General features: G+C 45.4%; 2 long non-coding RNA genes across 2 annotated transcripts; both read left to right on the forward strand.

Annotated features, from left to right (window-relative positions):
• The first annotated feature begins 927 nt into the window (after window positions 1-927).
• LOC115945491 (uncharacterized) lies at window positions 928-7,842 on the forward strand. Its single transcript, XR_004079815.1, has 3 exons — window positions 928-1,058; window positions 2,869-2,997; window positions 7,755-7,842. It is a non-coding gene; the product is annotated as an uncharacterized lncRNA (long non-coding RNA).
• A 134-nt stretch (window positions 7,843-7,976) lies between these two features.
• On the forward strand, window positions 7,977-22,313 carry LOC115945492 (uncharacterized). Its single transcript, XR_004079816.2, has 3 exons — window positions 7,977-8,107; window positions 20,279-20,384; window positions 21,542-22,313. It is a non-coding gene; the product is annotated as an uncharacterized lncRNA (long non-coding RNA).
• The last annotated feature ends 4,569 nt before the right edge of the window (window positions 22,314-26,882 follow it).

Below are 26,882 nucleotides of genomic sequence, written 5' to 3' on the forward strand. Positions count from 1 at the left end.
CCTGCAAAGCGCACAGTGTGTTTGGCTCCCTGAGCTGGTGGTGTGGATTAGTACCTGCAATGCCACAGGCACTCACACACACACACTGCTAACACGTGAGAGCCTGCAATATGTTCCTGCAGCTGTCAGCATGATGAATGGATGTTATGTTTTATTTCCTGCTTTATCAAATACTAATTATGTATATGATAATTCTAAGCATCACGGTTACTTTTGGCTCATTTGGTTTTCACTCTCCAGAGGCATAACAGGGTATTTCTTCCCCCTCCCCCCCTCTCATTCTTGAAATTCTGCTATAATTGCTTCTCTCTGGCTTTTGCTTCAGGTTTTCTACTCTGAATGGGTCAGTGTATTGATCCTGCACTTTGATAAGGTCAGAAGAGATCAGCTGTGACATTTCAAAAGAGATTTGCTCCTCCCCTAATAGGCTTAGTCATCAAAGAGTTTTACAGGGGACAGGGCAAGGGAGAGAGTGAATTTAAACTCTCACATATGTTTATTTAGGCAGTCTGCAAGGCTCTGAATAGCGGTATCACTTGAAAGACCAGAGCATCCGATGTATGGGTTGCGAACTCTGCATATGATACCGATCATCACAGCAGAACTTCACTGAACTTCCATGTCTATGACCCACGTTACAGCAAATGCTGTCCAGGTAACTGCATGAAGTGGCGTTAACTGATCCTAAAGGGTGCAGCAAAAGGCAATCCCCATACCCCAATTTTGGTATATCTGTAAACCCTGGGCTGCACCTTCAGCAAGGTGTCTCCAGCTATAGATAATCTCTGATCATTCAGAGGAAGGGAAGGACAAACAAACCTAAACCAAGCATACAGAAATAGCAAGCAATATCTGTCTGGCCAAATGAGCCTGGAGGAGGAAAATAAATAAATGAATTCCTTCCTTATGTCTGCAGGCAACCGACTGAGGTCTTGGGGAATGAGACTGGACTGCAGCTGCTGGCTTAATGAGGAGTTCTGAGGCTGAGCAGCAGATTATGCAGAATTTCCTGTTCTTGTCATGGTTGAAGGGAGAAGGAAGGGAGCAGGGGCACAGAGGTATGTCCTGCGCCATCCAGCTCCACTCCCTCCAAGCCTGGGGTTTGGATTTCCCCCTCTAGCTGGATTAAAGCCTAGCTGTTCAAAAGTTATCTGCGGCTAGGCTAATGATGTCAAATGAAGGCAATCCACACCCTTGTGAGGTCCTCCAGTGTTCAGATTCCCTCCCTGCTGGGAAATTGCACTGTATTTTGGGATTTATCTGACCTGAACTTCCAGGCATTGAATCTCACCATGTCATTGTCAAAGGCCTAGGAAGTCCCCTGCAACCCAGGATATTTCCATGTTTGAGATGTCTAGACATATTGTGATCTCTTCAGCAACTCTCTGACAAGCTGAACGGTCTGAATTATGAGTTTTTCCAGCTCTCAGCCATGTCTCTGGCCTCCATTTGAATGCCCCCTGGTGTCTTCTCTCCCTGCATGGACACTAAGGGCTGAGGCACAGTCTATGGAAGGGAAGGCTGGTTGCACATGGTTGAATATTTAGCAGCTTTGTTGTCACCCCCATGTCCTGCTTGGCCAGTCCCAGAGGCAGTACCTTAGTAGGGTTGAGCAGCTGGTACTGAGCCCAAACTGACAGCATCCTGTGTTAACCTCGTATGCTCCACACTTGCCCCACAGCTCTCCTGAAAAGGGGTGTATTGATGTCCCCTGCATCTGAGTGGCTCATGGTTGCTGAAGAAGGGACAGTTCTATTTTCTGCCTAAGATATCCATACATCTCCTGAAAAAGCTCTCTGAATGGGGACCTATGGAATGCTTTGCACAAGAGCTAAACTCTATTTTAAAGGTTGAAGGGTTTGGTTTTGTTCTTTTTTTTTTTGTCATATGGAGTCATGTAAATGGAGATAAAAGAGGGGCAAAATGGGGGGTAACAGAGAGAGCAAATGCAAAGGGGCAGGGAAAGCGCAGTTCCTATCCCTGCTTGGATGAATATCCACTTACTCTAAGGAAAGCATTTTTAGTCCTTGCTGCATTCAGTGCTTTCTGAGGTAATCTTCTATATTGTAAGTAGCTGCAATTTGCATTCCTGGTTCCCAGAGGTGTTATCTTGCATTTGGTTGCATCAGAAGACATTTTTCCCCAGTAAGGTACTTAGGCAATGTAGATCAGGGGTGAGCAGCTTCTGGTGAAGGGACCATGTACGGCTGAACAAAACAGCCTGTATGTTATGTCACCTGCTAGTTGAAGGCATACAAATGTTGATCCTCTTGAATCCATGGATCAGGGGGCCCTTGATCAGGGGTAGGTTCTGTTGACACCTGATAGAATAGGGTGACTAAAATGTATTTATTGGCTCTGTAATGGGCCATGAATCCTGCCCCTTGTATCTGATCTCATTTAGCCTACTCTGTAGCTTACCCTGTTCTCATCATTACCTATTGCATGACCTCTCTTTCTGCTGTCTATAAGTGTGTCCAGCAAAGAGTATAGCTCCAGCAAATGCTGGATAAAATGCCGAACGATGTGAACAGGGTGCAGAGCATTGGCATTGATTTAAACTGCCTGGAAGTACCTGTCAATCCCAGAGCAAAAGCTTTTTGTTGGTGCTTTTTTGGACTAAGAAGTGAGGTCATAAAGTTTTCAGGATATTCCAGGCAATGGCTGAACAGCTCCATTAGGCTCTCTTATCAGATTCTCTTTGTCTTGTTTATCTTTCCCTTCTCTTCTCCATCAGGGTAGGAAATGGTTTCTCTAAAGGGTTGGCATTGCTAGAATGGGCAGCTGCAGCCTTTAACAGAGTAAGCAGACATGACACTGTGAGGTAATGTAAAAATTCAGCTGCTTAATGAAACATCTGGTCTCCAGGTCCTCCCCAGATCCAGTCCTGCACACCCTCGTGCCTGGAGGCTCACCGTCAGACTCCCCAGGATGGGAAAGATGTGTTTCTTGCCTGTCTTATGTACACAGACTGCTTTTCCATGGAGGATTTCCAAGGTACCAGTCTCTGAAATGCTTCTGGCTGCTGCTTTTGGAAGCACTAGGTAGACATCTGTCAACTTGAGCCCACAGAGGGAGGCTAAGGGAAGGTCACTTATTAAAAAGTCATTTTAACTAACTTTTTCTCACCTGGGTCTGAATTATCTTGAGGAACAGGATGGCTTTTGGTATTCTGGCTGTGATCCCAGCTCTAGCCCTGCAAATCCTGTGTAGTTCAGTAAAGGTAGAGCAGTCTGAGAGAGCAGAATCAAGCAGAAGGTCTCCTGCAAGCTGGGGTGTTACCAAAACATGCAGATGGATTAGTTTTTGTGGCATTACTCAGGTTAGTGCTTTGCAAATACTATTTTCAGACAAGAAACGATATCTCCAATAAAGTTTAAACAAGTTTAAAGTCTGGGGAGGAGGTCGTTAGGCCTTGGAGTGGATGGAGCAGGACACTTGAGTCCTCAGAAATGATTCTGAGATATACAGCTCCCTTGTTTCTGTGTCTGTCTGGGGGATTGTGTGAGTTGGGCAGGCACAGGGCTTCCACTATTGAGAGTTTGAAGTATGTTGGTATTGCCAAGCTGAAAAGTGCTGCATGGGCTGTGATGGTACCAAGTCCCCTTGAGGACCTTCCTGCATGGTCCTGGATGCCGTGGCGTTGCACAAGCTGCACTGTTAGTGGAGGTGCAGTGAGCTGCAGGGTGCAGGATGGGGCTTGGAATGCATTGGGAAGCTGGTTTGCCAAATGTGGTTTTGGGTTCAGTGTTGATGGGGCCTGCCAAAGAGTGTCTGTGGGCAGGCAGTTGAGATCTTCATTTCCTTTTCTTTCACTCTACTACTGCTCTTGTTAAGCCCTCTTTACTGCTCTCACCCTAATGGTCCCTTTCTTGGTTTATGTCCTTCAAACTCTTCCTTTTAAACACTTAGTCATCACTTAGCTGAACTACTATATACAAATATAGCTCTTTTGATCTTCTTAAGTAAATCAATACCTCATGCCCTTTAATCTTTGTGTAGGGGCTTTCTTTCAGCTCTCTTCAATTTACTGTCTTTGAAAGTGTTGTCTTTGGGCTTGATTCTCCACAATTTCAAATTTCCCAAAGCCCTAACACTTGCCCACAGGCAGGAATACGTGGTGGCTCCCTGTCACCTCCATTTATCTTCAGTAGCACAAAGTGTTATGTACAGAGCATCTCTTGTCCCCTTGGACTTGTGTGGCCCTTTGCAAGCAAGCTCAAACTGTATCTAGAAGTGAACTGTGATGTTGCCCAAGCTCATGTTCCCATGACAGGTCTTACAGGACACTGGAAACTAAGGCCTCAGGGCTGCTGTGCCATTTTGTGGTGAAGGGCAGTTGTTCCATTTGTGTTATGGAAAGGAACTTCTGTGGAAGTTGGTGGCTGTAGAGATGAATCCTGCATTCTCTGCAATCATACAGCAAATATGTGACATGGGTACAAGCAGACCCAAGAGGAGTAAAAGGAAATGAGCTTCAAGGGGCAGCTATTTGTCCCTTCAGAGTGGGTAATGTAGGCATCACTTCCTGAGCAAGGCAGTGCTAGCCCTGCCTGGCTGCTGCTGGGGAATCTTCATCCATGACTGCTAAGGTTAGATTGCAGGCTCAGCAGGAAGCTGGACCTCAGATATCCTCCCAAGGCACATGTGGGGTGAGAGGCACTTGTCATCACTGCAGCAGGGGATGATTACCTCTTGTCAGCTGCTTGGCTGCAGCCACAGGAGCACCAGGAGTGTCTTGCTGATGTACAGTGTGGGAGGCAATCTTGTGCCCTGATTTAATGCAGGTGTCAGACACTGAGTCCAGCTCACACTTTATCCCAAGTGTTTAGCCTGTTGGGTATGTTACATTTGGTAAATAAAACTGTCACTGAAATGGTCTTGAATGTGGCTTTAGGGCAAGAATTAAGGCTCTCTGTAGGGCTTGAAGAGACCATTGTGCAATTCCTCCCCCTCTCCTTGCCCCGAATGTTACCTCCGGTTACCCTGGGACTATTCCACCGTTGGATTGGGAACACTGGGAATGTCATTTAAAGCCATTACAGCAAAAAGTCTCCCCCCCCCGTCCCTTTCAAATGAAAGGTTTATAATAGCAATAAACCCCTTATTTTAGCATCTTGTTATGGGTCAAATAAAAGCTTGCCAGAGCATGAGACAAGAGAATCTCACAGCTCTGCTCATCCCCAGTGAATAAATGTAGTAGTGCTACCATGGGCCATATAGCTTAATTAGTCACTATTCTCTGCTGTTCTTAAAAGGAAAAAAAAACCCAAAACCCAACTAAAAACCTTTGCAAAGCCTAGGTGGGATGTCCATGTCATATTTCCTGTGTTCTAAGAGGTGTTAATGAATTCATTAATCACTTAACGGCAAGGAGGGTCTTTAGGGACCAGCATCACAATTTACTGCTCCCAGGAGGCAGACTCTCTATCACTGATCTAAAGTTTCAGCTCCACTAATTTGTGCCAGCACAGCCGCTGAGTTTCTGCCTGCCTGCAGTCCTCCCAGCATTGTGGCTATGAGAAGCATTGCAACGGTGTACCAGAGTGATAGGGCCATGCATTTACTGGGTAAGACCTTGCAATAAATAATGTTCTGGCTCTGAAGTGTTCAGAGGCTGAACAGGGCAAAGGAAACATCTCCCCACCCTTGTGGTTGTGTTGCTTTCATGTCTTTTTTCCACTGGGACAGGCTTCCTGGAAAAACTACTGCAAAAGCTCCTCCTTGTTATAGGCTTGGGAGTGCACGGTGAGCCTCAGAGGTTTCTTGCTCACTTACAGGAAATACAAGCTATGGCAGCGTGGCTGTATAATTTGGCCTTGGACTGCAGGCTATGCCGTGAAATGAGTCTGTGAATCTCTTCTAATTGAAGAACGTCAGGGTGATGTATTTTGACTGAAACTGTCAGTTGAGATGTGAATTTGAATGTTTGCATTTCTGTTCTGCAGAAAATGTTGATTATTTCAGTCTCTCGCCCTTGTTGCAGGAGAGTGGCTGATGCCAAAGTTCCCTACCAAATGGCTCTTTTGGCTAATCACGCAGCAGTTCAGGGAGAGGAGGACGTGAACAGAGCCCTCCTCTCTGCTAATTCCCTTCCACCAGCCTGTCATCACTTTGCAGTTTCACCTTTTTAAAGCTTTCTTCTTCCCTGCTTTTCTGTTATCCTGTTTAACTTCTTCTCTGATTTCTCTTTCCTTCTTTCATCTCAGTCTGTTACTTTTCCAGACTGGAGCCAAGGGAAGCGAAATACGTAAGGCTAGGGGTAGCAGTGTGGGCAGAGCTGTAAGCTCTCCGTGGCTGTCTGTATGCAGGCATTTGCTCCCCATACCTGGTACCCTCTTGGGATTCCTTCCCCACAGTTGTCTTCTTTGCTCAACAGTCACCACAGGGACGTGTTCAGATGAAAGGTAGGACAGAAGCTACATGTCAGACTGAGAGGAGAAAGGAGGGAGAGAAAGTAGGAATACAAAACCACTTCATCATAGGAAATACAAAGGAAGGCAATTTCAATAAATGCCAGATGGTCAAAATTAAGCAGAGACATGTAGAGCCCTACATGTCCAACTGTTTACTTTGGCAGGGAGCTTCCAGCTTTTTAAATGAGAGCTTCCCAGGTCCCTCTTCTCCTGTACTTTCTTCATCCACTTTGCTCTTCCTCTGGACCCTTCTTTTTACTCCACCTTTCTTCTCCCTTTGGTCTCTTTCCTGGCCTCTCATCTCGTTCTGCTGCCCATAATTCACGTTTCACCTCAAATGCTGCCTTACATAGAATCACAGATTTGTTTGGGTTGGAAGGGAACCTTAAAGCTCATCCAGTTCCAACTCCCTGCCATGAGCTGGGACACCTTCCACCAGACCAGGTTGCTCCAAGCCCCGTCCAACCTGGCCTTGAACACTGCCAGGGATGGGGCAGCCACAGCTTCTCTGGGCAACCTGTGCCAGTGCCTCAGCACCCTCACAGTAAAACAATTTATTATTAATATCTAATCTCAATCTCCCCTCTGTCAGTTTAAAGCCATTCCTCCTTGTCCTGTTGCTACAGGCCTTTGTAAGAAATTCCTTTCCAGAACATAAGCACAAAGGTTTATCCATGCATGGAAACTAGTCTTCTTCTGCCACAGAGAGGTGTCCCCATTCAATACCAGGCTTGTTGAATATGGGATCTTACTTCATGGCCAGGCAGATGGCGTGCCTCCTGCTGGGGTATCAGGATGGTATCTGCACGGGGCAGAAACATTGGAGTACCCCAGCTCTGGGGTTGCTCTTCCCATGAGCACTGTTTTTTAACTCTCTTCCCTGGGGGCTTGGGTCAGCCTTTGTTTTTCTGTTTTGGCTGGAAAACCAAGAGGATGCCTTGCAAGCAGAGGCCCCAGCACATCCCACTTATGCCAGCAAAGTGGGGGGGACCTGGTGTTGTTCAATTTGAGCACCACCACATGACACGTTGTTCCAGACAATGCAATCAGGAGGGCCCTTGTACACCACAGGTGGAGAGATCTAGCTAACGACGGCCTCTTTTGTGTGCGTGTGTTTTCTCTGCATTCGAAACATTTATTATTCTAAATTGCCTTCTGCACATTTTACAATAATTACGACTAGTGTTTGCCTTGTTATCTCCACAGCTACTAACAAGAATGCCATCATTATTCCAGTCATTAGCAAAATGGATGTTGTTGTCCAGAGCTGCTGGCTGTGGGAGTGCTTTCAGGAGGAGACTTGTCTCTCCAACCTTGCTTGTTCCATCTTTCTTACAGGGCGATATTGTTGTTCTCAGTGGGGTTGAACCTAAGGGGGTGAAGAAAGAATGGAGATTACATGGAGAAGAATTGGTGCAAGAGAGTGCTGGTGGGTGTCAAGTTTAGCAGCAGTAAGCTCAGAGAAGCTGCTAATGGCAACATCAGTAGAAATTAGAGTAAAAGCAGCCATTTTCCCATGTTCCTTCTGTGTTTGGTGTGCCTTAGGTCTGTTCCTGGCAGTACAATCTGATACCTCTCCCTTTAAACCCATGTTTCTTGGACTTGAAGAGAAGCTTTTGCTCTGATGGTTGAAATTCACTGATGAAGTGGAAAAGCCTGGAATTCAGCCAACAGCACTCAAGTGCTGTAAGGTGAGTCCAGCAAACCCGTTGCCTGCATGGTGGCACCTATCTCATTAGCAATTGGAAACTCTAGCAGAGATTGTGGACCCAATGGGTTTCCCTTGATAAACCCTTGATAGAGGGTTGAGTAGATTACGGTTTTCAATAGGGGTATTTTTTTGTTGTGGTCTCCCTCCCAATATTTGGCAACCCTGAAACATTTGGAAATTCATTTGGATTTCCCTCATGTAAGGGTGAAGGACATGGGAAAGAAATTGTACCCCCCAAAACCTCCTGGTTTGCCTTGATGCCTTCTGTTTCATGTCCTAATGAAAATGTTGGACTTCGGATTTCAACTCATACACACATTTGTCTAGAAATCTCACCAAGCTGTTTACAGATGCTTGGTGACCAAATTAAGCATTTTGTTTGAGTAAGAAGTTTCATTCAGATGCAAATGATTGCTTTTCTCATTTTAGTAGAAAGGGAAATAAAAGTATTTATTAATTTTTCCTTAGGTTTTGAAATGTTTAGGGAACTAGAACTGTTAAGTATCTGTCTCACTGTGAATCTCCAGGGAAGGTCTTATTGGCTTGGAATGTAAAGACAATATGCACAAACACAGAGGCAAGTAACAAGCGAGCTTTCATTGGGTTTTTTTTTCTCCAGAATATTGATGTTTTGCACCACAGTGCAAAAATTGCCACATTCTCCCATGGTTCATTCTCACAAGGCTTGGCTTCTCAGTGTTTAAAACATGCTCACATCTTTGCAGGACAACCATGTCCTTGGTACATTTTAACTACGGAATAACATTGGTTGTCCTTGCTTTTATAAGAAGCTAGGGAAAAAGTTATTTATGAGCGTATTTTCCTCCTTTCTAAATGCAAATTATTAATTTAGGGGAAGATGTGTAATTGTTTCCTGATATTAGGTATTTTTTGGTGTGCTCACATCTGAATTCTAGAAAGCAGGCCTTTTTTCCATTACACTTTGGAAAGAAAAACAAATGTCAGTGGGACTGTATTTGTTGAATACTGATTAAAGTAACTAAACAGAATTTAGAGTTTTCATGGGAAATAAGGTATAAATCGTGACCTCCTATGTTAAACTATTTCCTGTATCTTAGAAGACTATCACCAGATTAAATTGTAACTATGATAAAATACAACTCATAATGCAAATCATAGAATAATGTGAAAGGATTTATTTGTGTTCTATCAAACCTGGAATACAGCAGAAGTAGTTATATACACATGTAATAAATGACCCAAATCTGCTACAAAACAAGTTGTGCATGTGTATATCAACTTACCCCAATGTGTGATATTTAAAGGGTCTCCTTCAAGTCCTGAGTAAAGCCAAAAGACAAGGCGATCTGTGATTTCTGTGGAAGTCAGCTTAACCGTGGGGGTGATACTACAGAAAAAAAATTAGGACAGTTTGAGTGATCCCATAGGCCAGGTTCACAAAGGTGCCTAATTCTTCTGGTTTGTGACATTAGGAGGAGAAGATCTTGCTCTTCAGGAGTTGTGATTCACATCAGAAAAATCTGTCCTGCGCTTTATTACCACTTTTCAACATGGAAAACCTCAAGTGGTTTACTATGGCTTGATTTCAGCATGCTGTTTGTCGTGAGTTCAGCAGTAGCAGTCATTTTTCTCCTTCTTAGTAGCTGGTGCAGTGCTGTGTTTTTGACTTTCAGCCTGGGAACAGAGCTGATAACACCGATGTTTTTAGTGACTGCTCAGTAATGTTTACTCCGACCAAGGACTTTGTGAGTCTCATGCTCTGCCAGGGAAAGCAGAGACAGGGTACGTGACCCAAGCTAGCCAAAGAGGTACTCCATACCACAGCATGTCATGCCCAGGATGTAGAACTGGGGGCAGTTACTCAGAAGGGCGAGATCACTGCCGAGGTCGGGCTTGGTACCTGTCAGTGGGTGGTGAGTGGTTGTATTCTTTTCCCTAGTTATTTCCTTCCTCACTATCATTATTGGTGGCAGCAGCAGTGGTTTTGTGTTATACCTTAGTCACTGGACTGCTCTTAGCCCATGGGAGTTACATTCTTTTATTCTCCTCCCCATCACTTCAGGAGCTGAGGGAGGAAGCGGGGGGAGTGAGAATGAGCTGCGTGGCTGGGCTTAAACCACCATTAATAGGCAGCCCTGTGCTATTAACTCATATAACCCAAATACCACAGATACCATGCCCATGATGCTTAGACATCTAACATCTTGTGGTGGCTGAAACTCAGATTAAGATTGAGACAGTGCTGGGAAGTGGGGAAAAGAGGGAAACTGAATTACATCTGCAGCTTTGAAAGAGGGCTAAATGGATTATGGGCTGCACCAGAGAAAGGAGAATTGGTTGGAGTGAAGGCAGCAAACTGGAGTTTTGTGACCACAACTGTGACTTTTCATGTGGGCCTAAGCAGCTTCTTCTGAGAAAGATCTTGCTATTGCCCTGACTGTATTGTATTGGGTTTGGGCCATTTTAGTTCACTGGAACCTGGAGGTCACTTGAGAAATAGACCTTGCGCAGTATGCTCACAGAAGGGCAGATTTACATTGACAGCTTGCAATGCTGCATCTCTGTGTTGACTTTAAACCATCCAGCTCTGTACCTAGCTGTGATTTCCCACCACAGCACAGAGTTTAGAGTGAGTCTGGATGCTAGTGAAGAGCAGACAGAGAGCTGTGCTTGAACATTACTCTAAAAGAATAAGGGATCACTGGTGGCTAGTTTATCATCATCTTAATATGGTCAGCTGTTGCTGAGGGAAGTGTGCAGAGCTTCAGCCTTCTCAAAAAGTCTTTTACTGCTTGGCTGTGGCAGAAGAGGGCAATGGTTTGAATTATGGCAAGCTCAGGGCTTCTACAAGATGAGCTGAAATGCTCTAATGGTGCATTTCAGTCTTCAGAAAGCTCTAATTGATCTTTGATGCAATAAACTTCTGAATCTGATAAATCCATCTATAAATCTGATAACCTATCTTGGTTAATAACCTCAAGTGCTTGAAAGGAGACAAGACTACCATTTGTTGGCAGCATTTGTCTGTACTAAATACCCTTCTCCACTGCTGTCCTGCATGTTCTCTGCTGTGCAGCGTGTGACCCGTGGCCCGTGAACATCTGAGCAGGCCCTTTGAAGGAGGTTGGACTTGGTGACTTCAGTGTCCTGTGCCAGCCCAGGATCCTACTGCTCCCGTTGAAGCAGTAGTAGCATTGCTAGACTTTCTGGCCTTCTCTGGTCAGAGACACTGCTGAGTAATTATAATTAATTCAACAAGACAAAGAAAGCAAGAAAAGCAGAGGGATTAAAACTAGGGCTGAGTAGCTGGGAGTTGCCATTGCTCTTGTTTATGCTGAGCCTCTCCGTGGGGAATGTTCTTCAGTTTGTCTCAGTATGCCGAGAGTCCTTTAAGTGAGAGGCTGTGGTTTACAGAGTCAACAGATTTAAGGAGGCTACGAATATTAATTATTAATTACTCTTGAAGAGTGCTATACATTAGATTGGTGAAGCAGTTAACAGCTCTGCCTCCTCCTCCCTGCAGACACACTCTTGCTGTCAGATTTCTCTCCCTGAATAAGACCCCAGTGCTAGAATTAGGCCAGAAACTATTTTCCAGTTGAGTGGCTTTTAATGGGCTCTCCAGACTTGCTTTTTGCGTTCTCCGAGTGACTAGATATGTGGAGAGGAGAGACAGTGGGATTGATTCATACTGTAAGAAGTATTAGGGTTTTAACTAAGTGGGGCTTGGTGCTGCTTGAGGTTGTATCTCGTTCTCCAGACGTGCCCACTAATTACCTACAACACAGGGCAGGGCTCTGCTCTGGAGAAGCCCATTTGCGGGACTCCTAAAGGAAGCTGTGTTTTTGATGAAAGGCACAGCTGTAGCCTTTTCTGAGTCATCTCTTGTAGAGAGAGCATCTTATCAGGGGCTCAGGGTCTTTGTGGGAGTCCCTTGTCCCACCTCAACTGGACAGAATAAATGAAATGGTGGTTTGTGTAATGAGGTTTGGATACTGCAGCATGTCCAGGGTCTCTGCAGCTGTTAAGGAAGTGTTTGAGTGTTGCTCACAGCTTTTAAAGTCATTAAGGTACAGATTCCTTCCCAGGATGTTCCTCTTTGTGTGATGCACCATGTCTTGGTTGGGCCATGTGTTCCGTTAAGTTCATACCTTCTTGTGATCTGAAGTTTTGTCCACGTGAAGGGACTTGCCATGGGAGAGGAGTGCCACAAGGAAAGGCATTTTGGTATGATGCTGGGGGGGGGCTCCTGCTGAGCTAAGCCAGTCTGAGTCTGGGCTGATGCTGTCTTACAGCAGTGGATGGTAAGAGCCACTCCAAAATTAGAAGCAAGCTAACAGCAAGCTTCGAGTCCTCCCTGGTGGTTTCATTGCATGCTCCATAGCTGTGTGAGGGGCTCAGCCCTGCTTCCCTCTTCTCCTTTCCCTCACCCACCCTTCAGACACCCATCTCAGAGCAGTGGCCTGGCCATGGAGCTGGGTGCAAAACTCTGCAGCTGAGAGCCCAAGCAAAGGATGAGACACAAGTCTCTGGGGAGATGCAGCTTCCCACTGATTCCAACTCTTGAACTGTCTGGGTTCCTCCACCTCCTTGGATCAGTCCCTGGCACGGCAATTTGGGATAAACCACAGTCCTAATTACAGGAGTCACTCAAGCAGCAACAGAAAGGGCAATGGAAAAAAGGCTCGGGAGCTCCTTCTGCAAGAGGAAGGACTATTGTGATCTGTTAGCAGCTGACTTGTTTCCAAACACCTAGTACGCTTTGTTCATGCGCTGTATTAAATAGCCTGCAGAATTTAATTCCTCTGGGAAAAAACCCAAACCAGAGCAGCCTCCCACCCCCAGAGTGCGGCTGTGTTGTAATTGGGCTGTGACAAAGCTGAATGCCTCCTGATCGGGGAGGGGTTGCTGTTTGTAATTCTGCGTTGTAAGAGAGAGGCAGCGCAATCCTCTGTCTAGGCAGACAGCTTGGCAGGGAAAGTCGCAGCTGGGTGATTCCAGCTCCCCCAAGCCAGGGATTTTAGACTGAAAATGCTGACAGATCCGCAGCAATAGCAGGCAGGACTCTCATAATTTATTTTTAATGCCATGCTGTCTTTAACTGTGCAATTTCCTCCAGGGTGTTTGCTTTGAGACTGGGAGATAATTACATCTCAGAAACCAGGCTAATTACAGTTAACAGCCTGAAAAAGTGAAGGCCCCCATTTCCCCCGTTCTTCCACCCCTCCACCCAGGTTTTTCCACCAGCTTTCCTTCTGACTGCCCCTTCACATCGTGGCAGCACCAGTTAGGAAGTTGGTTTGGCACGGTGCTGGGACGTTCGCTTCCGTCCTTGCCCCATGGAGGTGACGCCCCATTGATTTGTGTTGGGTGGGGACGTGGCAACCCCTGCCAGAAGTTTGATGGAGAGCTCGATAGTGGGAAGGTCGTCACTGGTGTGATGGGGAGGAGAAGGTAACACTTGTGGGGAGGACCGGGAGAGGATGGTGCCATGGTCAGTGTATCAGTGCCCTCTGTTGGGTAGACCAGCCTTGTTAGCCGTGTGCATGTTGCTCTGTTGAGGATGAATGCTTCCTTCAGGCAAGTGGAAAGAAATACTGTATTTTCCAGGCCTCACTGTATGTGAGCTAGGTCCAGCATTGTGCATGCATGCAGTTAGCTAGAGAGCATGTTTTCTCCCTTCAGCTTTCATACCTTAGTCCATCCATTCCGATTATCACCTTCAGTTGCACAATTACGTACAGGGCATGAAGTATGTGTTGGCAAACCTTGGGCTGGGATTGAGGCTGGGATCCTATCATGAGGCCTGATTCAGCCTTCCCCTGTCCCACACTGAAAGGTGCTTCCCTGCTCCTCCTGCCCCTGTGCTGTTTTTAATCCATCTAACACAGGCATTTATTTTAGTGATGGTGGGGTTGTAAGTGTGGTGAATTGGTTTTCATAGGACAGTTTATAACTTTATTAGTCCAAATGGGAGGAAAAAAATCCAACGAAAAAAATCCAACGAAAAAAATCCAACCCAGACCTGACAAGTGTGTTGGCTTAGAGTCTCATGAGACAAGAGAAGCATTTGCATCCAAGATGTGTCCTTGTTTCTGTCTCTATCAACTGGTCTAATAAAAGCTCCTAATGTTTCCTACAGGCCTTGTTGCCTTAATTTATGAGTTTGGTCAGGGACCAGGAGCCCACTCGGCTGTCAGAAACACGGAAGGGTGGGAGGAATGTTAATTTTAATGAGAACACAGTGTGGCAGAGCAGCCAGAGCTTCCTAGGAAAAAGGCATGTGCTTTCCCCAAGAGCCCAGGGGTGGCAGGCTGTGGTCCGGGTCCTCATGGTGTTTCAGCAGGCCTTGGCTCTCCTTGCTCAGGCTGAAGTGACCGCAGTACAGCTCCAGCACATTAACTGCAATGCTCAATGCAGCCCATGCTCCTTTGGAAATAATTCTGAAAGCTTTAAAGGCTCATCCTGCCTTGAATGTCGCCTTGCTCTATCACAATGTGGTTGCCAGGCTCCGTAGAGAATGACAGCAAAGAGCTTCAAAGCAATTCAAAACCCCCTCCCATCCTCCAGCAGCCTCAGATGCTGCCTGGCAGCATAAGCAGACGCTTGCTTTTTCATGTTTTAACACGATCTGGAAGGTTGGCCCCTAATTCTTGCAGTCTTAAAAAATAATTAATTTTCTCTTCTGGGATTCCAGATCAAGGATTAATTGAATGATTTATCCTTTTTTTTCTTCCTTTCCCATTGTTTGTTTTTAATGATTAAGGTGATAGTTGTAAAACGTTAACAAGTTCTGGTAGGAATGTGATCCCTGGGAACTTTTTTACTCTGAATAAAATACCAGTGAGATTGATTTAGCAAAGCTGGTTGAGTTGCTGTGTCTTCAAAGATAATCTTAGTTCTGCACGAAGGACCAGATTTTTGAGAAGTATTTAGGCCTAACTGAAATCAGGTGCTTAAGCACCTTCAAAATAAGAGAAGCTTCCATCTGTAGGGAGTGATAATACTGTGTGTTAAATCAGACAGTGTGTGAGACCTTACTTTTTTGGCTGTGCAATCTTTTGAGGCGGATCATTTCCTCTGGCAAACCACTGAGCTTGCATGGAGTGATTATTCTATGAATAAAGCTTTTCCTCCACTGGAAACAGCCTGTTTCCCTGGAGGTCACTGCAGCTTGTAAGGATTGAAGCTGCTGACAGCTCCATGGGTGCTTGATGTGGTGGTATTTTGGTTCGGCTTGGTATGGGGCCCGTGGCTTTGCATTGAGATAGAGTTTATGGTGTTGTTTTGGCTCGTTTTGCTTTGCTCTCCTTCTGCTTAGTGTTTGCTGATCTACAAAGCATTTACTCCTGGCAATTATTCTGATGAGGCAGGGGGTTATTTGAAAGCTGCGAACGGAGCTTTCTGAGGAAATGTCTTCAAAGGATGATCTTCCAACAGAGGCTGTAATTGTTTAATGATTTTCTATATGGATTTCTGTGCGGGCTACTGTGGGACAGACAGAGCTGTTCTGTCAGCAAAGAGCTTCTGCTCGTGCTTTGTCCTCTCTTCCCCCAGCACTCGGTGGCTGGTCAGCTGATTTCTGGGCATTATTGTAGTCTTTTTATATACATTTCCCTTGGCTTTTATTGCTCTATGTCAGACTCAAACCTCAAACTTGTCACATTTTTTTCCAGCTAAAGCAGTTGACTGTGCACAAATGTGTGGTCTCTCCCTTTGCCTCTCTAGCATCCTCAGTCTGCAAGGCTGCTGTGATGTTGCTTTAACAACCAAAATAGGGTGGGGGCAGGACCTCCAAGCCATCAAGTCCTGCTTTCTGCTGATGAAGCCTCTTGTCCCTCTCCTAGGCTGAGATACCCCTTCACATTGCGTTGGCTTTTCCCTGAATTGTTTGGACAGTGAGAAGCCTTATTCTAGTTTCTCACTTAAATTTATTCATGGGTGATTTGTGACCTTTTGCTGATGCTGTCCTTTCACCTTAAATAGCACTTTCTCTTCCTTCATGTTAAACCTCCTGATACATGGAGAAAGAACAATTTTATCACCTCTCCACCTTCATTTTCTTAGGCTAACACGTCAGGCTTTCCTAGCAGCTGACTCTTGTAAAAGGCCACCTTTGCTCTGATGGTCTGGGTAGCTTTCGTCTGAGCCAGTTCCAGTCTGAGCTCACCATCCTTGACCCCAATTTTGGGTTACAAGTGTTGCAGTGCTTCATGTGCAGTCTCACCAGACTCTGTACAGTGACCCTTTGCCCACCTGATGTACATGCAGATGCTTAAGAAGCCCCAGTGTTTACATGGGGCTTCTGCAACATGCAAGACCATTGTGTTTGAGGAATGGGATTTTAAAAGGTTTGATCCCTTTCTCAAGGAAGTCATAGTTGAAATTCCTATTGATTGCGAAGGTGTGTGTCTAGGACTGAATAAGTCTTGTTGCTCAGTGCACAAGTGGTGAATTCCTCTTGACATGATAAATCACGTGCCAAAGGCATTGGTATGTCTGATGGAGAGCTGAGAGGAGCAGGCTCAAGCAGGCAGTGACAGTGTGGAGCCAGGGACAGGTCTTCTCCTCTTGCCTCCTTGGCTTTGCTCAAGGAGTAAAGAGCACATAAAAATTGTTAAATCCTTTTCTTTTTTTCTTTTTTTAAAGAAAGAGAAGAAAGAAGGCAAAAATGTACCCTTGTCTCCCTGACGGACGGAGGCAGGGCTTATGCAATGCTAAGAAGGACTTCAGAGGCCTGGATTCTGAGCGGGCAGAGATTTTGGACACAACCAGTGCTGTGATCTGCATCTGGGCTGATTGAGTCCTTTTACACAGGTGGCAATGCAGGGAGCAGGTGATCAGGAGAGGTGCAGGAGGATGCTCCTTTCCATGGAGGCACGTGGTGTTGGGAATGGCTGTTGAGTCCCAAAGTTGGCTGGAGATCAACCAGAGATCCTGTCTTATGGAAACAGAACCCTTCTGTTTCCTGATCTGAGCCCCATAATACAAAGCAGATGTAAAGGTCTAGTCAAGATCACGAAATCTTTTGTGTGCAAGGTGGAGGCAAACAGCAACGCTGCGTGCTGCCTGCCTGAGGATCCCATGCAGAGGGAAAATTAGGCACCTCTGGGCCAGAGAGACCTGGCTCTGCAGGGGGAAGGGGCACCATGCCTGCTGTAAAGTGTAACCTGACTTCCTCAAGTGGTCCTGAGTTAGATAATGCTTGTGGCATGATCTACATCTTCTGCAGGGTCGGGGGGATGCTGCGCCTGATTCTGCCTTGTCTCCATCATTTCCAGCTCTGCTCTGTGGAGGTCCCTTCTGTGAGCAGCTGCCTCCCGCATCGCAGCACTGCAAGTTGCTAAACAAAGCAAGAGAAAATCAGGCACAAGCTGTGCAATTTGCAGATGATCTGTGTACCTGCTAGCTCATAACAGATGTTTTCCTTTGCGTGACCATTTGTGAGTTTCTTTCTTGTCACAGTTTGTAGTAGCTGTAGTGCTCGGGAGTGAGTGATATCTTACACCTGCACAGAGCAGCATTTCTGCCTATAAACTTGATTTGCAATTCCAGAAATCTCCCATTGCATAGAATTTTATATCCAGTGCAAACAATGGCAAAATAAGGCTGCATAATATTTTTTATGCGGGCTTTGGGATAAAAAAAAAAGAAACTGCAGAAACTGGATGGGATCCATGCAATTTCATATCATCTTTGAGGGGTTGCCAGAAGCAGGTATTGCAAAGGGAGGTGCAACAGAAGGCAAACCTGCCCTGTGTTAGACCTCCTCCATCACCACCAATAGCTGGAGAGTGCCTGCAATATTAATATCATTTTCAGCACTAATGTTGGTATTTAGCTGTTGTAACTCCGGCTATTCTTGTTATCCGTGTACCTGCCTGCTTCCTCTCTGAAATGTCACAAATTCTTGGCTACGATAGCTTCCCATGGAAGTTAGCTCCCTAGTTTAATGATGCATTGTGCAAAGCCCGTGTTTCCCTCTGCAGGCCTCTGCCAGGGTGGTGTCAGCAGCACAGAAATGTTGGGTCAATCATTATAGAGTTGCTTCTGAATGGTAAAACATCAGCACAACATGACTAGTGCAGGCTCCGATTGTGCTTGGCTTTTCAGACAGGCCTCTAAAGGATAAAAGGACTGCAATTCTTCATCTCCAGGGCAGGTTGGCAGGTGTATATGGGAATGTGATACCTTCCTTTGGGCTACCCATAAGGGGAAAGGGGAGCCTGTCTCAGAAAGGCTGTTGATTTTTCCTGGTTCCTTGCAAGCTCTACCACTGGACTGCCAGACTGTGATTTTGGATAACTGCAGCAAAAATTGAAATGAGCCAAGTAGAGTCTCACGCTGAAGAGATGAATTTTGCAGAGAGCTTTTTCCCTGGGATGTGGCACTCTCCAGTATAACTAAAGCCTTTTGGTAGCTTAGGCTCGAGTGTTCAGGGATAGGTACATTTCTGTGATGGGAGACGGATGATCTGTTTGGGAAGCCAGTGCTTGTCCTGTTGCTGCACTGTGTAGTGACACTCCCAGAGATGCCTTTCTTGTCTGCTCTGGAGGCAAGATGATGCTAAACCATGCAGATGACTTTTGGAAATTTGCTCCTTTGTGCATTTTGCACCGAATTCCCATGCGGGCTTACCTGTAGAGATTTGTGGGAGCTGAGATTCCCCATGGGTGCTGCCAGAGCATGCTGCAGTCTGTCAGGAACGGCTGCTTGCCATCTGTTGCAGAGCTGGGCAGTAGAGAGCAGGGGACTGTGACAGGTTTTAGCAATGTAGCTTCAGGCACAGCAGCCTCCAGTACAGCTCAGTCCATGCAACAGGATCAGGCCTTGCACAGTAGCTAAGCTGAGAACAGAATATGCATTTCTTTTCTACATACAACAGACAAGAAACCTCTGTTTCATGGTGAAGGTTTGTTGTGCTGCCTACCAGCCCCCTGCCTCACAGTGTGAACTTGGCTTCATGGGAACTCTTGGAAACTGGTTGGGCAAAATGGGTATGGGCAGTCAGGTGGATTCTTGTCCCCCCAGCTCAGTGCCTCTTCTTCACTTCATAGCATGAACCAGTCTACTGTGACAAGAAACTCAAGGAGATTGATGCAGTTATGGGTATCTTCTTCAGGCATCCATACTTTGGGGGCAATGGACTATCAAGGCAGGGCAAAAAAGAGGAGGGAATGGAAACCAGTGGGTATCCCATGTCACAGATGAAAGGCAAACAGACATTTTTCTATGTGTAGCTTCAAAAACCTGAGACAAAATAGAAGCCTAAAAAATCCTGAGACATGGCTTTAAACAAGGGCATGGTCGGCTCAATTGTCCTAGCCATCTTATTTGAAGGAGCCCAAAGTAACAAGTGATATTTAAGTTGGAAATCTAGGACAAGGTCAGGGAAAAGGGAGAGACTTTGCCCTGGGTTGCAGGCTGTGACAGTGTGATCCCCTCTTGCTCTGTGTGCAGGCGGAAATCTTTCTTCCATTCCCTCTCCTGTTGTCAGATTCATGCCCAGCTAACTGACAAATGCGTCTCTTTGGAGATCAGTTACAGTGTCTGCCTGTGAAACGTGGAAATCCAATTAATTCCCAAATATGTTTCCTTTTTTTTTTTAAAAAAAAAGTTAAAAAAAAGGGAGGGGAGAGAGACAGAGAGAAACGCATCAGGGGTATAAACCACCTCAAGAACATTTCAAACGTTAACATAAACAAGGATGAATTTCAACTTTGTTTGTCTCTTTTTGAGATTCTGTCACTGATTTATTTTACTGCTCTGTCTGAGCCTCTCTTTTTGTCTTTGCTTGCATTTGGGGTCAGATACTGTCTGTGGAGCAGAGACCCAGGATTGGATGCTGGATGCCTTCTGTGGTGATGCCAGGATGCGTTGCCTGTATAGGGCACCCTCCCTTTCACAGGGCTGTGGTCCACTTACCTGAGGTTTTAAGGGGTTAAACGGTCTCCATCCTGCAGGGCATTTGAGGACTGATAAAAATGTATGTTCAGCTATGCCTGGGTCTGAATGAGCTGGTGGTCTGGGGAGGAATGTGACCCACTGAACTTCCTAGGAGGAAATAACTCTGTTTCTCAATCACAGACTTCTGGCTTCTTGCAGCCACCCAGAACTGGCTGTTCAAATTGAGCCTCTCTGTCTTAACTTCATGTCCTTCATCCTTTAGGGGACTTACTCCATTTAACCAACTCTACCATGTCCTCAGGACTTTGAATACCTTAAAGGAGACTTTTCTATCCATATGAAAACACACTCTGTTGAAGTGCCTGAAGGTAAGCAGTGCCCAGATGTGTTTCAGGCTGATGAGATGTATCTCTCACAGAGATCCTAAGAGAAGGACTGAGAAATGTTGCAAGAAATTTAAGAGAAAGAAATAAAGACTGATGTATTTGTTATGTTTCTGGCTTTGGGAGTTGGCCAACCAAGGGTCTAGCAAGTTGTCAGTGATACAGCTGCCTATCAAAGCAAGGGAATATGAATGGTAGTGGAATCAGAAGAAGCATCTTTGCCTGAGTAAGAAGTTTTTTTGTATCTCAAATGCCCACTATTTGGCTGAAGACATTTTTGAATATCAACGCAGGCACCTAACTGTGGTGTTTGGTACTAGTGACAGGTACCAAGCACCTGTACAGTAGCTGCAGATATGATGTGCCCATCTGGAATGGCAGCAAGCTGGGATGGTGGATATACTGGGACATCCCAAACAGGACGGTGTCAGACCTGGTCTCTGGGGCTGGAGAACCTCTGTCTTGCTGAGGCACCAGGGATTTGAACCTGAAGGATCTGCACTGCTGTCTGTAGTCCCTGTCCGCCTCCTTCAAGAAGCTTTAGTTTTCATTCCAGATAAGGATGAATAATCCCTGGGGGTTGTTGTGAAGAGGAATTGTCACCCTTCCTTCAGCTCTATCAGAAACTCTTCAAGAGGCAGTTAACAAATAACCTTCCCTTGGGATAAATTAGCTCCCAATCCCAATTCAATAGCTGCTCATTTTAAGATGTCCTTGTTACCTTGTGTGAGTGGCTGATCTTCCTTTGAATCCTGCTGGTTTTCAGACCCCGTGATTGCTGCAAGCAATCACGAGTTCCACATTAACAGCTCATGCACTGATTGCACTGAGCAGTCCCAACACAACCTTTTGTGAAAAGTTTTGGGAAGTTGAGCTTCCTGCTATGCTATCAGAATGTTACACAGGTCTCACTCCATCACATATACTGGCGGCTGAACCTTCAAATGAGGACTGGTTTGCAAAGGCTGGTGTGCAGAGATCTGTGCCTCAGAATCCAGTTTTAGTAAGAAACTCTTGTAGGCATTGTCAAAGAGAGCTGGTGATGGCGCAGAGTTGTCCAACAGCCTCCAGGCAGCCTGGAGCAAAGGCTCTGCGGTGTGTGAATAGTAATCCAAATGGATTTTTATTTTTTTTAACTCCAGGCTAATGTTGCTGCAGAGTGGGAAAATGGCATCAGGATAGCTCCGAAGTAAACAGCATCAGAAAGGAAACCTCCTGCTGTGTCATGTTGCACAGACCTTCCAGTGGGACAGTCTTTCCCAGCTCTGTTGAGGCCCATCTCTCATGTACCAAGAGCATTGCCGCTGTTTGGAAAGATTAAAACATTCTTATTAACAAGCCTCCCCAAGAACAACAAACTAAAACATGCAGGCTTGCACAAGTGCTCTAATATAGATCTTTGGCTTTCAGGACTGTTGTGAGGTTTTTACTTCCTCTCACCCCAATGGCAGCTGTATTGTCAGGTATTGTGCATTGATTAAAAATCTCTGTAATCAAATACTGACAGGGGAAGTTCCAAATATTTGAAGAATGACTCCTAAAAGCTGCTACTCAGCTGTGAGTGAATTAATCCAGAGATTGGTCTGTCAGACTGGTGTGCAATACAAAATGTCTGCTCACCTTCATGTCCAAAGCTGCCAATGAACTGCAGTGGTAGGTATCAAGGTAAGTCTGTGTCCAACAGGACAGAGTAAGCTACAGTCAGTTCTTTTGTGGGAGATACTGCTCCAAGAAGCCTTTGTTTTGGACAAAACCCATTACTCAATTTATCAATCCCTAGTTGCGCTTTAAATTCCTGTATCCTAAATCTATAGGATAGATTGGATAGTTTAATTGGAAATGTGAAAGTAGGCTGGAAATCATTGCTGTGCAAACTGTATAGAAGTTTGGGTCTTTTTCTGTTCCATGGCTGAACTGGACTTCAAAAGAATAAATAAAATCTGCTCTGGTAGCTCCCAGTGAGGAGTATATTTCTTTGGAGAAAGGAAAAAAACCAATCGCTCCCAATGTTTTATTCAACCCAGAGTGAAACATTTTGATTTGGAGGAATACAGCTAATTTTCTTATGCATCAAAATAGGTCAACTTTGAAATAGAAAATGTCACATTGAAACAGAAAATTGAATAGAAATGTTTAGCAAATTTAAGATTACATGTACATATATTTGGAAGTTTAACAAGCTTATGAATGGAAAGAAAGCATCCAGGCTATTTATAATTCAATTAGGCTTAGATTTAGGACTAGTTTTCACACTCTGTAAACTGCATTTCTTTTTCATGTAGAACAATCTTCTTTCTCCATCAAAGCCTCTTCTCTTAGCCATAGCTAAGAATATATAGCTATAATATAGCTGGAACGACTATAGCTATACTGTGTCAGCTAACTGCTGTATTTTAGTTTCCCAAGGCTCTGCAGGCATCTAGACATGTTCACTTGTGAGTGTTGGCATTTGTGACCAAGGTATGAAAAACCAGTGCGAGCACTGCTGCAACTCGTATCAAGGAAATTTATTCCTGCAGGACTTCTCAAGGTTTGGCCTCTTTCCCCCCATTCCCCCCTATTCCCCTGAAAATGTCCTATACCACATTTTCTTTTCATTTTATATATATAAAAATATAAATATATATATAAAAAGAAGTCTTAAAAAGTGTTCTCTCCTTTCTGTTGGTTTTTTTTTTTGATAGCTTTCGGTGTTCTTTCACTATCTCTCTTTGCGGTATCAGTTACGTATGTGTAAGTAGTAAGTCAGTCTCTATTGTCACTCTGGGGGGTTGGTTTCCAAACTGTTTATTGAGTAATAAAAAGAGAAAATAAGAAGCCATTACCAGGGATAATGTGTTAATAATTTTATGACTGGACAAACGGTTAGAAAAGCCCACAAATGGTGGTAAGCAGGAAACCTGGTATCTATTGCCAACAGAACCACCCCTGAGGAGATAAAACCTCACTGTTAGTAATCACAGTTGATGCAGCAACTGTGAGCTATTAAAAGTTACTTTGGGGATGGGTGGTAGGATGATCGTTACTACTTTCAGAGTAAAAGTGGCAAACAAGCTTTTTGGAAGGTGTTTAGAAGTTAGTCCTACATGAGGTGAATGTAATGGACCACTGTATCTGCTCTTGCTCGGTTCCATAGAGCCCACAGCTGTGGGGCTGGACGCTGGGGATTTCTGGAAAAACAAAGACTAAAGGCTGTTAGTGCTTTCAAGCAAACATTAATCATCCCAGAGATAATAAAGGATTTGAGTTTCTTTAGGTGCCGTCTAATTGTATGGCACTTGAGTCCACTGAGCAGTGCCTCAGCTTTAATGCTGTGGAGCACAGAGCCAGAATCTGCTGCTGCAGGATGACTGTTGGGTTGCACCCAAGATGTATGATAATATGCCACATCCCTCTCACCCCAGACCCTGTAGCTTTAATTATTTCTATGTTAAAGCCCATATCTGTAGCTGGTTTAGTTTCCATCTAGTGAATCATCCTTTGAGACTCCTGATGATCCCCTCTGAAATGCTGTCAATGTAGAACAGAAAGGATTAGCTAATAGGCTAATCGTAAAGTGTGCCTCTGACCATCATACATGTCAGCTGCTGCTGTTTGATGCTTCCTTTCAATCGCCAAAGACTTAGGATTAAACAGCACTGCTCAGCTTGCCTCTCCTAAACCAGTCTGAGAAGATGTACCCCATTCACCATTTCCAGGAGGATTTCTTAATCCTTCTTGGGGGCAGAACTTCATATCTACAGTATCTTCTTTCCCATCTTTCATGAGGCGGGATGAGCTGTACTTCTTCCAAACCAGCAGCAGATCCAGCTCTTGAAGTGGGCAGGAAGCCATGCAACTGGGAGTAGCTGTTTGCAGCTGCCAAGACCTCACATTTGTTATGTTTGTGATAGAATCTTATAAACCAGTCTCCATCCTGCTTTACTGCCGATTTAATGATCGGAGGAAGAACTTGACTGTTTATTAAAACATTAGACAGTAAAGTTCAACAATAAACAGTAAAGGGTTTTGTTTTTCCAACAGGTTGGGCTGAAGAGGGACCTGCTCCCAATCTCTGAATCCAGAATGACAGTAAGGGTTTGTGATACAACTGTCCATCAGGCAGGATGAAGAAGTTGGCATTACCGCTTCCATGCACAGCAAATCCAATATCTGAAGAAGGTCAGGGCCTCATCACAAGGCTGGCCTGATGATGGCAGAGGGGATGGAGCAGCACAGCTGTCTTTGAAGCCCTCTGTTGTTGTTAATCAGCAGCACTAAATCTGTGAAGCTTGCCAAAGATATTTGCTCCATCACTTGTTCTCCTTCCTCCCTGCCAGAAGGCATCTCTGCTAAGAGGCCTTGGTGGGAGCCAAGTTCTCCAGTGGTGGGTCTGGAGGATGGACAATCTCTGCCAGCTCTTCTTTCCTCATAGCAGCCTAAGCTGGTTCAGGCACAGAGCTCGTGTGATGTTTGGGTGTAAAAATACATTCAGGCAACCTGGTGTAGGTTGACACCTAGCTCTGAACTGTGAAAGTGATTTAAGGTTGGGTTGTTGGTTTTTTGCACTTTCTCTGGACCATAGGGTTCTCTCCCAGTGCACCTCTTCAGTCTGGCTCCTGTGTTGAGCTGATTGGTCTGGCTCCTCTTACAGTCAGAAGAGAAAGACAGGACTTCCTAGAATCACTCATCCTGTCTAAGGAGGGATCCAGGGGGGTTGACCTCTCTGGACAGATCATAGTTTGACTCTACATGAACTTTTTTGGACATCTGACATGTAGACAGGCTAACATTTGCAGGAGCAAATCTGGCTTCAGACCCTGAAATACAGTAAATGTGTGCTTCAGCATCCACCTCCTTGGGGCTCCCTTGGAGAACCCTGGCTGCAAGCACAGCAGTCCTCGTTGAAGGGTGATGGGCTTCCTGCACCTTACTAAGCTCTTTTAGTCCTGGGCAAGCCCAGTGCAAGTTGTCTTCTAGCTCAAGTCTCAGTCCTGATAGAGGTTCCCATTCACTGGGTGCCTGGTGGATCACATAGGAGGGTCAGTGGTTCAGATGTAGAAGTTCCTACCCTTGAACTGCAATGGGGTGTGAAATCCAAGTGCTGCTGGAGATCAACCTGGTGGCTGAGGAGCCGGTTGTTTTGGGACCGTTATCCAGTGGATCCCCAAATGTTAGACCAGGGTAAGGTGTGACTTTGTTAACTTGAAGGAGGAAGGGGCACAGAAAGCAAGTGTGCATGTGCACCAAGATGAAAAGGAGAGGGCTGATTGCTTGTGGTCCTGGCATAAAGCAGTATTTGCATAAGCTCAGAAAATTTTGGGCACTGAGCTGCTTTTCTGAGTCCTCCAAAAAGGCTTTCAAAATATAGTTGCCATGGGGTAGGAATGAAGGTGCTGTTGTGAACCAACAGCCTTCTCCAGTGGTGTCAGAAACAGCAATCCCTTTGCACAAGGATATCATGTGAAATCGTCCAGGGACCTGTGCCAGGGCTTTCGCTGTCTATCTACGAGGGACCTGGGAAGAGGAGCAGACAGAAGAGCAAAATTTGCAAGGGCATAGCATTATTCAGGGCAGTGCCAGCAAAAGCTGACTGCAAAGAAGTCCAGAAGGGTCGCAGCATACCAATGGCTATGTGATGACACATCGAAGAGGAGATTTGTGGTTGCCAACTGCACATGGAGAAAAATCAACAGTGGCTAACCTGTACAGTGGCATGATCTAAAGGAGCTATTTACCTCTCTGGAAGGAGATTATAGAGGCATTGCAGGCCATTTCTGGAAATATCAGCAGTGATTACAAAGGCAAGAGCAATGTGAGGAAGAGATGGACAATAAAACAGCCTGTTACTATGTGACTGTGCATCCTTTGGTACTCGGGTGCTATGTGTGTTTCTGGTGTCTGTGTCTCATGGGGCTGCCTATCGTAGCAGCAGGACTTTCAGTGACCAGGAGACCTTAAACTGAAGAGATCTGAAGGAGCAAAGGAGGAAGAAAGTCACGAGTGGCTTGGAGAAGGTGAACATGGAGCTGGGTGGATCTCCTCTCTGGCCAGAGCTAATGCTGCAGAGAAACAGCTGTGGGTCTTTGTATTAGGTAGTTAGGGCAACTGAACTGCACCAGCACCCAAAACAGTAGATCAGTGAGGGCAGATCAGTAAAAAGTAGCACACCTAACTGAACCCCTGCTGCCATTTACCTGTAGACAGCAAGTTCCACCTTGCCCCCATTCCTTAGCCTGGCCATTCCCAGTCAGCTCCTCTTGCTTGGGGGAGGGTTGCAAGCCTGGTAGCAGAAAGGTGCCATTTGTACATCGTGCTGTCATCTGGGCTGCACTGGGTGACAAACTGCAGCCCTAAAAGACTTAAATGGGCTCACCCTGACTGCTCAGTGCTGGAAAACTTCTGTGCATCTGAGGATTAAATCCTGGCCCCAGTGCAAACAACCGAGCATTTTCTGGTTGAATCCAGCGGGCCAGAATTTAATTCCACATTTTAAAGGCTCCT

This window comes from Melopsittacus undulatus, chromosome 6, assembly GCF_012275295.1.
Source record: "Melopsittacus undulatus isolate bMelUnd1 chromosome 6, bMelUnd1.mat.Z, whole genome shotgun sequence".
Classification (NCBI taxonomy): Eukaryota; Metazoa; Chordata; class Aves; order Psittaciformes; family Psittaculidae; genus Melopsittacus; species Melopsittacus undulatus.